Source organism: Artemia sp. Qi Xiang Cuo, chromosome 5 (genome assembly GCF_049724085.1).
Source record: "Artemia sp. Qi Xiang Cuo chromosome 5, ASM4972408v1, whole genome shotgun sequence".
NCBI classification, from domain to species: Eukaryota; Metazoa; Arthropoda; class Branchiopoda; order Anostraca; family Artemiidae; genus Artemia; species Artemia sp. Qi Xiang Cuo.
The window spans coordinates 16,484,302-16,496,938 of NC_142798.1; the positions used below are offsets into that span (position 1 = coordinate 16,484,302).

The 12,637-nt window shown below is 32.3% G+C and overlaps 1 long non-coding RNA gene across 1 annotated transcript; it reads right to left on the bottom strand.

Moving 5' to 3' along the window:
• Nucleotides 1–8,619: 8,619 nt before the first annotated feature.
• LOC148951866 (uncharacterized) lies at nucleotides 8,620–12,233 on the bottom strand. The gene is made up of 2 exons (XR_016141755.1): nucleotides 12,102–12,233; nucleotides 8,620–8,760 (listed from the first exon to the last, which is right to left on the bottom strand). It is a non-coding gene; the product is annotated as an uncharacterized LOC148951866 (long non-coding RNA).
• Between the last annotated feature and the right edge of the window lie 404 nt (nucleotides 12,234–12,637).

Genomic DNA, 12,637 nt, shown 5'->3' on the forward strand with positions numbered 1-12,637 from the left:
GTCCAGGCCTCGAACCACCAATAAAAACAGGGTGTTTACTTTAAATGCAGATACTGGAACTTTTAATCTACTGTAATTCAAAATTTTTTTTTTAAATACATCTTTACACATATTTAAAATACACTACCATACCAACACTTGAAACACACCGTCACTTTAAAATACACCTACTAAAATACAACTTTAAAAATATACCAAAAAAATATTTTTAGAATTAAAAAAAAATTTTAAAACATATTTAAAAAAATACATTTAAAAATTCAAAAAACAATATTTTTAAGCCAACAGACTAGTGGCAACAGAATTAACAACCTCTATGTTGCTACCTATCTCGGAAAAAAAAAGACTCAGCAACTGAAACGTCTACAGTAGCCTATCGACGCCCTCAACGTCATCACGTGTTCTGGATCATCCATCTGGATCTGGATTCTGGACGCAATCAACCTTTCCTTTTATATGATAACCTATGAGAGGGGAAACTGGCACTGGCATCGAAGAAAAGTCACCAACAAGGTAGAGTGTTTGGTGTTTTTTTTGTATAATAATTCAAAAAAATATATATACCAGGCATAATTAGTGTATATTATTAGTTTATAAAAAACACATAATAAGTTTAAAAAAAAGTCGAGAAACACAGAACGCTAGATGATGTTGGTGTTGTTTCTTTTTTCTTTTCTTTTTTTTTGCCGGTACTAGCATCAATATAATCTCGTATAAGTTACTCTCACTCTATGCATCAAAAACAAATTTTTTTTTATGTACATACGTCCGCAAACAAGAATCAAAGGAAACCTCACCAAACAGATTATGTTGGCTTTTCTTTATTTCTTTTTTTGACAAAAAAATCTACAAATAGTCTACTTTTGTAATTTCTAATAAAAAACGACTTTCAACAATGATTTTTCGATATTCAAGACTGGGCAGATCATGCCTTTTCTTAGAAAATCACCCCTCTAGAGGATGGTTTTTTTTGGGGGGGGGGATCATATCACCCGGGTAAAAAATATTAGTTGCCTTGTCTCATAAGAGTCAAAGAACAATTTTTTTTTATGAACATGAGGACATACATACCCCTTCCTTGGGAACCCCACCAAAACTTGGATTGTTGCGTGTCTTTTAGTCCTTTTTTTTGATGATAAGAAAGCACCAGTATAGCAAATTATAAGTTTAACATAATAAATAATTTAATACGTATATTTTTTTTATTATTACAGTTTTTTTTTTTTTTTTATTTTTTTTTTTTTTTTTTTTTTTTTTTTAGATCCTAGCACAAGTTTCCACTCTTGTAAAATACTCTTACTCTCGACTTTCAACAAAAATTTATTTGTTGTAACTACGGCTTCAAAGACTACTTATTGTAAACCCCAAACACAAGTGGAGTGATGCGTTTCTTTTTTTCCTATTTTTTTTCAAAACTATAAACAGTTTCCACTCGTATAAGTTAACCATAATATAGAAATTAAGAGGTGATTTTTTCGATTAAAAAAACGGGTCATATCAATTCATCTCATATAACACCCCCCAGCTAGATGATATTTTTTTTTTTTTTTTTTTTTTTTATACAATAACATGGGTATAATAGATTACTTTCCAATCAATAAATAGTTTAAGAGGGTAAATTTTAGGTTTAAAAAATTTTGCCAGACCATGACATTTATTTTAATGTAACCTAGATATAGTTTGGTTTTTTTTTTTGGGGGGGGGGGGGTCCTATCCAACTGGGCCAAAATGTGTGTGGAATATCACTTAACTAGGGAAAACACAATTTTTTTTTATGAAAAAGTGTATTTAAGTAATCAGCAATTTGAACCCCAAACACGAGATTATGTTGGCGTTTCTTTTTTTATTTTTTTTTATTCAAAACTAGCACCAGTTTAGAATCGGGTAGATTAACCTTAATATAGAAATTAAAAAGCGATTTTTCCTTTCTTTGAAACCCCAAACGCTAGATAATCCTCTCATCCTCAGATGTCAACCACAATTTTTTATATACATATGAAATCACATGCCCCTTCTATGAAACCCCAAACACAAGTTTATGTTGGTGTTTCTTTTTTTTTCTTTTTTTTTTATTCAAAACTAGCACGATGTTAGCATAGTATAGTTACATATAATATTTAAATTAAACAGTGTTTTTTTTATATTAATACTGTTTTTTTTTGTTTTTTTATTGAGATATTATATACATTTTGCAAAAGATTATTTTACTTGCACTAACATAGTTCAAACCCAATTTATTTTATTTACCTGAGTACGTCAAGAAAAAGCATTAGAAACCCCAAAACACCGTTAATTGTGGCGTTTCTTTTTTTTCCTTTTTTTACAAACAGAAAGTGAACAGTCGTGTAAGGGTAACTTAATAAATTCAATCAGAGTCGATTTTTTCTATATAAAAAACTTATACTATCATGCCTTTTCTTTGAAAAAAACCACAACATAGTAAGTTTTTTTTTTTTTTTTTTTTTTTTTTTTTTTTTTTTTTTTTTTTTATGTTACGAGCAATTGGGTAACATCGTTGAGTGGCCTCGCCATTAAGTAGTTAGGAAAAGAATTAGTAAGGTCCGTCCATTCTTTACGAATACGCATTTTGAACCCCAAACAAGAAGATTATGTTGGCTTTTCTTTTTTTTTCTTTTTTTTCTGCAAAGAAAGCACAAGTGTCGAGATTTATAAGTTAAAAATAAAAACGAGTTCCGAGGTGATTTTTTCTATAAAAATCAATTGCAGACCATGACTTCAAAAATACCGTACCCCAGACAGATTAGATATTTTTTTGGGGGGGGGGATCTACGACCTCATGTACCATAAATTTGTTTAGTATCACCCAAGTAAGTAAGTCAAAATTTGTTTTATGAACAACTCGTTGCACATACACCTCTATGAAACCCCAAAAACACGAGAATGTTGGCGTTTCTTTTTTTTCTTTTTTTATGCAAAACTAGCACCACGTTCCACAAGATTAAGTTACCATTACTCTCGAATTTCAACAGCAATTTTTTAGAGATTAATACAGTTGCAGATCATGCCAGTTCTTAGAAACCCCAAACGCTAGATGATATTTTTTTTTGGGGGGGGGGGGATCCTAGACAACTGGGACAAAAGTTATGTGGACTATCAACATAGTCGTAACGCAATAATTTTTTAGGTAAGTTCATAGTTTAGTGATAAGTATTTGGAACCCCAAACACAATTTTAGTGTTGCGTTTCTTTTTTTTCTTATTAGGATTAAAAAAAAGCACCAGTGTACACACGTACAAGTTTAACAAAATCTAGACAGTACAAGGCAAATATAACGGTTTTTTAAACTGGTAAGATATCTTTTCTTTGAAACCCTCTAGGAATGATGTTTTTGTTTTATTGATTATCCTCTAAACAATGTCCACAATATTTATTTCCTCTCACTATCGGCGGTAAAAAACATTTTCTTTTATGTACCAAACGTTTACACTAAACATCTTTTAAACATTAAAAAACCTATTAATTTTGCTTGTCTTTTTTTTATTAAAAAATATCAACAGTTTACAGAAGTTGAAGTGAACGTTAAAATAGAAGTTAAAACGAATATTTTTCTGTATGAATAAAGTTTAAGATGCCTTTTCTTTGAAAACATACCCTATATATGATGTTTTTTTTTTTTAAATATTTTTTTGTGAAATAATACCCTTGGTCAACTATATGCATTGACTTTCATACAAGTCTGCCTACAAAAAATTTGTTAATGAATACAGCTTCACCTGCACATGCACATGCTGCACACGCTCCTTCACCAAAATCTGTTAAATGTTCCTTCGGTCCCACCTCTCATTCAGTTACAGTTTCCTCTCAATACTTTTTTACGATATATACCAATAAAGGTTAGTGTCTGTACCCCCTCTACTGCCGTTCCCATTTCCTCTAAATCCTTTTTTACAATCTCGCCCAAGCAAGTTTGCGTCATTTACCCCCTCTGATTACGGCACATTTTCTAAATATCACAATTTACGATAAATACCAAAAACGGTTAGGGTCTGTACCCCATCTCATTAAGTTAAATTTTCTCTAAATCCTTTTTTACGATATATTACCATCACGTTTAGGGTCTTTACCCCCTCTGATGCAGTTACATTTTCCTCTAAATCCTTTTTTACGATCTCTTCCCATCCCGTTTGGGGTCTTTACCCCTCTCATGCAGTTCCATTTTCCTCTAAATCCTTTTTTACGATCTCTTCCCATCCCGTTTTGGGGCTTTACCCCTCTCATGCAGTTCCATTTTACTCTATATCCTTTTTTAAGATATCTTCCCATCCCGTTTAGGGTCTTTACCCCCTCTCATGCAGTTCTATTTTCCTCAAAATCCTTTTACGATCTCGTCCAATCCCTGTTAGGTACCTTAGCCCCTCTCTTGCTTGTACTAGTTCTCGTAATTCAGTTGTTAGATATAGCAAACTACATTTTAGGTAAGGTACCCCCCTATCATTCAGTCACAAGGTAATAGCAAGCATTTTTTTATTAAAAACCTACTATAGGTGACTTTCGGTACCCCCCTCTGCTGAATTCAACATTTCTCTCAAACAATTGTTACTTTAACTTATAAAAACGTTTAGAGTATTTACCCCCTCTCATTGTTGCATAAGTTCCTAACCCATCTTATTTTAGTTCTCGCACAATAACGGTTAGTGTCTTTACCCCCTCGCAATAAGTCACATGTTCTATCTATTAATATTTACGATAAATTCTAAAACCGTTTAGGGACGGTACCCCCCTCTGCGGAAGTTCCATGTTCTAAAAATCCTTTTTTACGATCTCTTACAATCCAGTTTAGGGACTGGACCCCCTCACTGGAATGTACATGTTCTATCCATTCACATTTTCTAACAATTACCCGATAGAGTATTTACGGTACCCCCCTAAGCTGCCTTTCAATTTTCCTAAAACTCCATAGTTAATAAATATCCTATAACAGGGTAGGGTCGGTACCCCCTATGATGCCGTCCCATTTTCCTCTAAATTCTTTTTTACGATATCTCCCCAGCCCGTGTTCTTTCATTACCCCCCTCTCAGTACGGCCATTGTTCTGCCCCTTCAATTTTTAGTTAACGCCCTAGAAATTTTTCTTTCAGTACCCCCCTATCTTTACGGCAAATTTTCTATACTTTATATATTAAGAAAAAGTAACATACATTTAATTTACTTTACCCCCTCTTATGCAGATACAGTGTACTCTCCAACATTTTTTAATATCTCGCCTCCGCCCGGGGGGAGTCGGCCGACTTTTCGCTTGGTCCTTGCTGGGTGGCTGAAAAGCACAATTGTCATTGTGCACAACAACTCGAGTACATATCAACTCGAGAATCGAAGTTTTTTGAAAATAAAATATGATAAAAATAGAATTATTAGCAAAATTGTGAAGGTCATGTGTGACTTATTACATTGTGAGCTTCAGATTCGGCTGACAGTTTAAAAGAAAAAGAACAGTTCATTGTTAACGCGATTCTTGACTTAGTTCATTTTAGTTCATTATTAACGCGATTTTTGAGGACACCGGTTGGTTTGCTTTGACTAGTGATAGAATATAGTGTCTCACCATGGATGTTCAAGAATCATTTCAGATTGTTGGGTCATTTCTTAATGGGTATATAGTTCCTGAAACCGTAATGGCTAATCATGATGAAACATAAAATCGCGAAGAGAGGGTGGCTGAATGCACAACTGTCAGGGTTTATCCGTAAAGCGTGGCCTAGCCATTTTGACCGTGGCGACTTACCTTCCTTTCATTACAGCCGCAGAAAATGGCATTGAACCACACTTTCCGTACAGCTTCTTGTTTGATATACGGCCAGTCAAACGAGTTCTTAAGTCTATCATTAGACAATTCCTAAACATTCCTCCGCCTTTCGAAGCCCCTATATTTCGGAGCAATATAAATTTCAACCAGTAATATACAAAATCAAACTAATTTCAGTAAAACATATGGCATTACAGTGAACTACAAGCGAAAACACAGGGCCAACCAAAATTACTACACAAAAAGAAGTTTTAGATATCAATTCGAATTTCTTCATCTATGGAAGATTTGGGGGTTGAAATCAGAAGATATTCACCAAAAACAAGCGATTAAATATTATGGGGGTGTTTTCAACAGTTCCCCAACCACTCGATAGCCTTGTATTAGTATTTTTTTTTATTATACACAATGGTATTTATTTCTTTTTTTGGTAAATCCTACAAAGCCTCCCCCCCCCTGAAATAAATTTCGAGCCCCCTTGTTACGCCTTGTTGAGACAATACCAGCACAGAGATATCTGATACCGACGCAGGAAGAGACGGCCTCCGAATATAAGAAATAATGGCCTTAATTTATTTAAAAATAAATAAGGCCTTAACTGCCATTAGGTAATTAAGTCCTTATTTATTAAAAATAAACATATATGTATTAATGCTATAAAAAATTATTCATTTATGTTAAACTCCTTTATAAGCCTTTATCGAAACTATTACAACCTTTTATAACCATTACTTACCATAGCCATTATTCGGCCATAACCAGTATTTGTCATTATAAACCATTCCCAAAGCATAAATGGCAGAGAAATGAGAGGTAAACGTAAAAAAAAAAAGTAAAAAACGTAAAATAAAATAAATAAAATTACCTATGTCAGGGAGTAGTGATTTGATTTTATATTAAAGTAAGATTAATAGAAAATTTAATTGTTATTCAAAAATGCTATTTTTTCCTGAAAAAAAACAATTTTATTTATTCATTTTAAAGTATTTATTAATAAAACTAAATAATAAGTCTAAAATACCAAAACAGAAGTGATGACGTTTCTCCAAACCAACTCAGATGTTTCGAACTTTACATGTTTTTAAATCTAAGTTTGAGTCAATCTAAATACATACCTAATAATTCAAACTAAAAGGTCTCAAAATGTATTTATTACTGGGAGTGTTTTGATTTTTAACCACCATAGAGCAACATGCATTTATCCTCATAAGATCTAGTATATTTTGTGACATACCTTATCAGTGTTTATGACAAATTCAAACTTTACACGTTGTTAAATCAAACTTAGAATTACTTCTGAACACATACCCCATAATTCAAACTTCTCAAAATTTGTTTATTGCAGGGAGGGTGTTTTGATTTTGGACAGCCATAGTGCAACACACATGCAATATAGATCTTTTATGTTTTGTGGCATACTTCAAGAAGAATCACTAACACCGTCTAGTGTTTGGCGTTTTTTGAAGTTTTTATGAAGATAAAAATTAGTATAGCCTAATTAGTGTAATTGGCAGAATAAGAGAAACAATTAATAACTTACCTCAGTTTCTGAGAAAAGAACACAATTCAAAGTTTTTAAAAAATGTTAAGGAACACTAAACTCTATACTATTTTTGTTGGTGAGTTTTTTTTCTACATTAGCGTCAGTGTACACTCTTATATTTTTGCTATCAACAACAGCTTTTTTTTGCTTGTGATTTATGCTTACCGGAAACGACACACCGAATTGATCGGAAAGATTTGAATAATTGTTCATCCGTTATGCTTAGGCCACTTTGCGTTAGGAAAAAATCATCTGTCTCAACTCAGGGTTAAATTCTAAACTCGATCTTCGGGTCATAACACCAGATTTCGGTGTCCAGCGAGTCTGTTTAAGAATCATCCTCTGTATTTGCATCAAGGTAATATAAGTGTTATTTTTACCCTGCAGTAAAGATTATTCTTAAATTACAAAACAAACATAAGAAATTAAAAAAATTAAGAAATAAAAAAATTAAATGAACTCAAATTTAAGACATAATCAAAATGAAATTTAATTGTCAAAAGAAGTCACAGAGGCACTATGTAGTTTCATCAAAATTTTGGGGAAGGGGTGCCACAATGTCGAAAAGAACAACCAAATTTCAGGAGAGTCTCGACATTTTGGGGAAAAGGATGCAATAACACCTTAATTGTAATAAAGCTTATTCTTATATTACAAGCCTTGGAATGAAATGGAGAAACAAAATTTATACATCTTGGAAAATTCTACTGAGCAGGGTACTTAAAAAATGAGCACTCAACCGATGAGTCTTGAAACGAATATGTATGAGATTTAGTCATAAATCAGAGGTATATTCAAATTCCTTCGTAGGATTTTATTAAAATTCTTAAAAAAAAATTCTTAAAAATAAAATTCTTTTCTTAAAAAAAAGGAAGTATCTTAAAATTTCATCGTAGGAATTTTCACGTTCGATCTAGCATTAAATTGTAAAATTATGCTAAAATTAAGACATAGAAATTGAATTCAACAAAGTAAATTAAATCAAAATTATGAGGCATTTTTTCGTTCTTGCGTCTGTGCATGCGCTACTGGTCCACAATTGTAGCACGCGTCCTTCGCTGCAATATCTTGAGCCCAAACCGAACTGAAAACCCAAAATCTATCCTTTATCTTTTTCTTCTGCTATTAATTCTGTTTCATTTTTTCTTTTTTTCTCTTTCCATTGTTTTTCCATGTTTTTTCAATATCTTTTCATCCATTATATTATTTTCTCTTTTATTTTACAAAAATTTTCAACATGTTCCTAATTAAAAAAATTAATAAGAAAAAAATAAATTTAAAAAAACTACAGCTCTATAAGAAAGTCAACTCACGGATTTGATATAAGGCTTGGGGAGAGGTAATGGTTTCGGTGGTGGTGGTATGAGGTAGGTCATGTCTAGAGGTCGAGGTATTTGGTAGCCTATCTTTTCTTCGTCACTTTCATCAATAGGTGAGATTAGACCAGTTGAACCTGTAAAAAAGGGCGTAGTTTTGTAAGTTTAAAATATTGAACTTTTAAAATATGAAATATTTCCTAATGGACATTAGGAGCTACCTGATCAATATTTTCTACAATTAAATTTTTCTTAAGAAGTGAATTTTTTTATAAAAGAAAAATCAATAATTGAAACAAAAATATATTATATCTCAAAAAATAATTTTAAAAAAGAATATAAAAAACACTTCTTTGTGTACACTTTATGAAACAACGTTATTATAACATTACTATTAAAAATGACAGTTTTCAGTGACACACTCTGTAACTAAGAAAAAAAACAAAACAAAAGAAAAAAAAAAACAGATATTAATTTAGATTTAATTTTAGTAGCAATATATTTTCAAGATCTGATGAAAAAAAAAGTGATAGTAAAAGAGGAAAACAAAATCTATTCTTAAATTAGTCATAAAATCATAGTGTAGAGTGTGTATGACATACAATCGTATCAATTATTTTTTTTCGGGAGGGAGGGTGGACAAAAAACTAAAAAAAAGCAACAGAAATTTGTTTATTTGAATTTTTGTTACATTACTCCACGTCTAAAACATATTTCTGGGAGGGAGGGGGGTGGTGTTTCAAACCCGGTAACCCCCCCTGGATATGCCTTGCTCAAAAAGACACTCAAATAAAAACGTAACCTTCTTAAATTCAGTAGTACGTTGAACATACATTACGACCAGGGAACTGCCGTCGAGGCAGGAAAGTTGGCAGTTCCTATGCCGAAGAAAGTTCCTATCTAGTTGAATGTCGTCAGTCCGTTTCCAATTTGTATTTCTTTGTTTTTATTTTGCGTTTGTGTTGAAATAATGGTGCCAAGTAATATCTATTTTTTTAAATTAAAATGGGAGGGGCAATTTTTTTCTATGAAGATACCAAAAAAGTTATTTTTCAATGAAAGTGCCAAAAGTTATTTTCAAAATCTGGGGGGGGGGGGGACTTTAGGGGAGAAGGAGCGAATTCCCCACACTCTACCCCCTACCCCCTAACGGGCACCAATTAAAATGACAAGCAAAAAAGCAGAGTTACCCACTACTTTCAATACTTACCTACACATTTATCATAACTAAAGGCCACATATTTTTTCACATATTTTAAGGACCACTAGCAGAGGACTCCTGGGGGGTAGGGGGTTTGAAGCCCCCCCCTCCCCTGAAGTGTTTTTCAGACTCGCAAAAACGTAACAAAAATGAACATAAACGAATTTTTGATGCGTTTTACTTTCTTGACTTTGAGAATGACCTTGCGCACGTGCCTGCCAAAATATGTCAAATTTATGACATACAACGGAATAAAAAAAATGACACTTTCCACCAAAGTAGTGCTTTTTCTCGTTTTTTTTTTTTAGCATCCAGATTTTGTCAGAGATGTCATAAGTAAAGGGTTGTCTCCAAAATAAGGGACTTACATGTTTATATGACTTTCGTGCTTTCACATTAAGTCATTTTGTACAAATTTATGACAATAATATGTTATTAAACGGTCAGTGTTTAACGATGTTCACAATGAGTCTGTTGGTCAAACATACAAACATAAAAAAATCACCTCTAGTTTTTGAGATTTCAAGATGGACACATTTTAGCTAAAAATGACATATTTCTGGATGCTCCGGGGACACAGACATGAACCAAAAAGTTGGCATCCCTGCCGCCAGTTCGACCGGTCGAGTAGGGTCCATGAGAATGCTCTTTGGAGCCGAATAATTTTGTTTCAGAGGCGTTTATGGTTATGGGGGGGGAGCGCTTACCCCGGCGCAGAAATTTTAGGGGCGCAAAATTTCAAAAAAATAATAGAATATTTATAAACTTTTTGTAATTTTTGAAATTTCATTTTCATTAAATAAAGCAGAGGGCGCAGTTGGCAGTAAGTAAAAGCAAATTGAATCCGAAATTTCCATTTTCCCCATATCTTTTCCAATATAAAGTAAGAAGAGTCAGATCTAAATAAATGAAATTTTTTAATAAATCAAAATTTTGACTGACAATTTCAGGGAGACAGGGGGGTGAGTGGCTAATCAAGAGCTTGCCCCTGGCGCAAGGGAGGCCAGACCACCACGGTTTAGTTTTAGGAAAAAGTGGGAGTTGAAACCTTAGAAGTACATAAAGGCTGCAAACGTCTAAAGGCAAATGTATATCTGGACTTCTTTTTTCGTTTTGGAGGCACTCTACTTTTATTTATTATTTTTCTTTGAGTTCTAAATGGTTTTCAGTTTTCATCTGATTTCCTTCTTTTCCCTGCGTTGCGTTTTAGTTTTTCTTACTTTTGTTAACGTCCTCTAGACTAATCTACTCTTATGATACCAGTGATTAATTCGTTATAATAAAGTATATATTTTCTTTATATATTTTACTCTGAAATTCAGCTTGCTAAAGCTTAGGGGTGCCAATTGAGGAGAGGGGAGGGCAGAAGAAGGCAATGGCCGTGCAGCTATCGTCCACGAGTTTTTGATACACTTTTTTTTATTTTTTTTTATTTTAAAAAAAATTTATTATTTATATTTTTTTTTTTATATATTAAAAAAATAATTTGGGGTTAATAATTCCTTTATAAACATATTTATCGTTTTTTTTTTAAATAAATTTGTTTTTTTATATTTCTGTTGTGTTTTTAAGGTTGGTTTTTTATATTTTATTTATATGAGATTTTAATTTTATTTTTTTTTTTTTTTTTTTTTTTTTTTTTTTTTCATTTTAGACTTTAGTTTTTTCTTTTTTTTTTTTTTTTTAGTTTTTTTTAGTTTTATTTTATTTAATATATTTTAAAAAAGTTTTTTTTTTAATAAAGAAAAAATAAATAATTAATTAATAAAAACAGGCCCCATCCTCTACATTAACATGAAATAGTACCCTAGGTGCCCAGAGGTGCTGATGGGCGGAGAAGGGGGCTGAAAGAAGGAGAAATTGCACTATAAATTTTATTGAGCCTCCTCAAGTTTTTGAAAAAATACCCTGGTCGGTATTGTCATTGAAACAAAAAATCGAAAAAAATTGCGTCCCTACACGATAATTTTAAATATAGATGTTTTTTTAATATTAGTTTTTAATTTCAATTTAAAAAGAATACTTTAACCATCACCTCCAGGTCCGGTTTTTTTTTTAATATATACTTAAAAAAATCTTTTTTTTTCTAGTTTTTTTTTCTTTTTGCCATCTCGAATTTTGAGCATGCTGATTGGTGTTTTTATTGGTATTATTATTTTCCCTCCCAAAATGGGAATGGGCACATCTCTCCATACCTCCACAAGATTTCTAAACAATGGCTATAATATTAATTTGTGTTATTCTGCTATTAGGACAATATCTGAAATCAAAACTTACTGCTAACAGCAAAAATTCCATTGGGATGAGGCAGAAGATGAATCCCAGTTCGAGAATGATTTTCTGTCAGCTTCGAAATAATTTGAACGAGATCGTCACGACTAGAGCATTCTGACTGAATTGCCTAAAAAAAGTATATACTGTCATGTGGCAATTCTGTCTTCTAATAAGAAAGTATTCATAAAATGGAACTTTTTATGTTTATAATTCTCTAAGGGAGCTTTAGTCTAAATTCAATAATTCAGCTGAAAATAGAGGCTTTCGCATTTTTATTTTTTCCCCTCTTTTTTAGTATGTCAGCTGATACGCATATCATAAGAATTTTATAAGAATGAGAACGGGAGAGAGGGAGGGGATTAAACATGTTTATTACTCCAAGAAACTTACTATAAGCCTAACCAAGAAACTTACTAAATCTTGTGGCTTCAAGTAAAACATAGTCTAGTGGGCTTTGTTCAGGCACGTTAAAAAAGCTGTTATATAGAATGAGGAGTGGTATCAGTATATAATTACCATTCTACAGAAGGAAACACTAA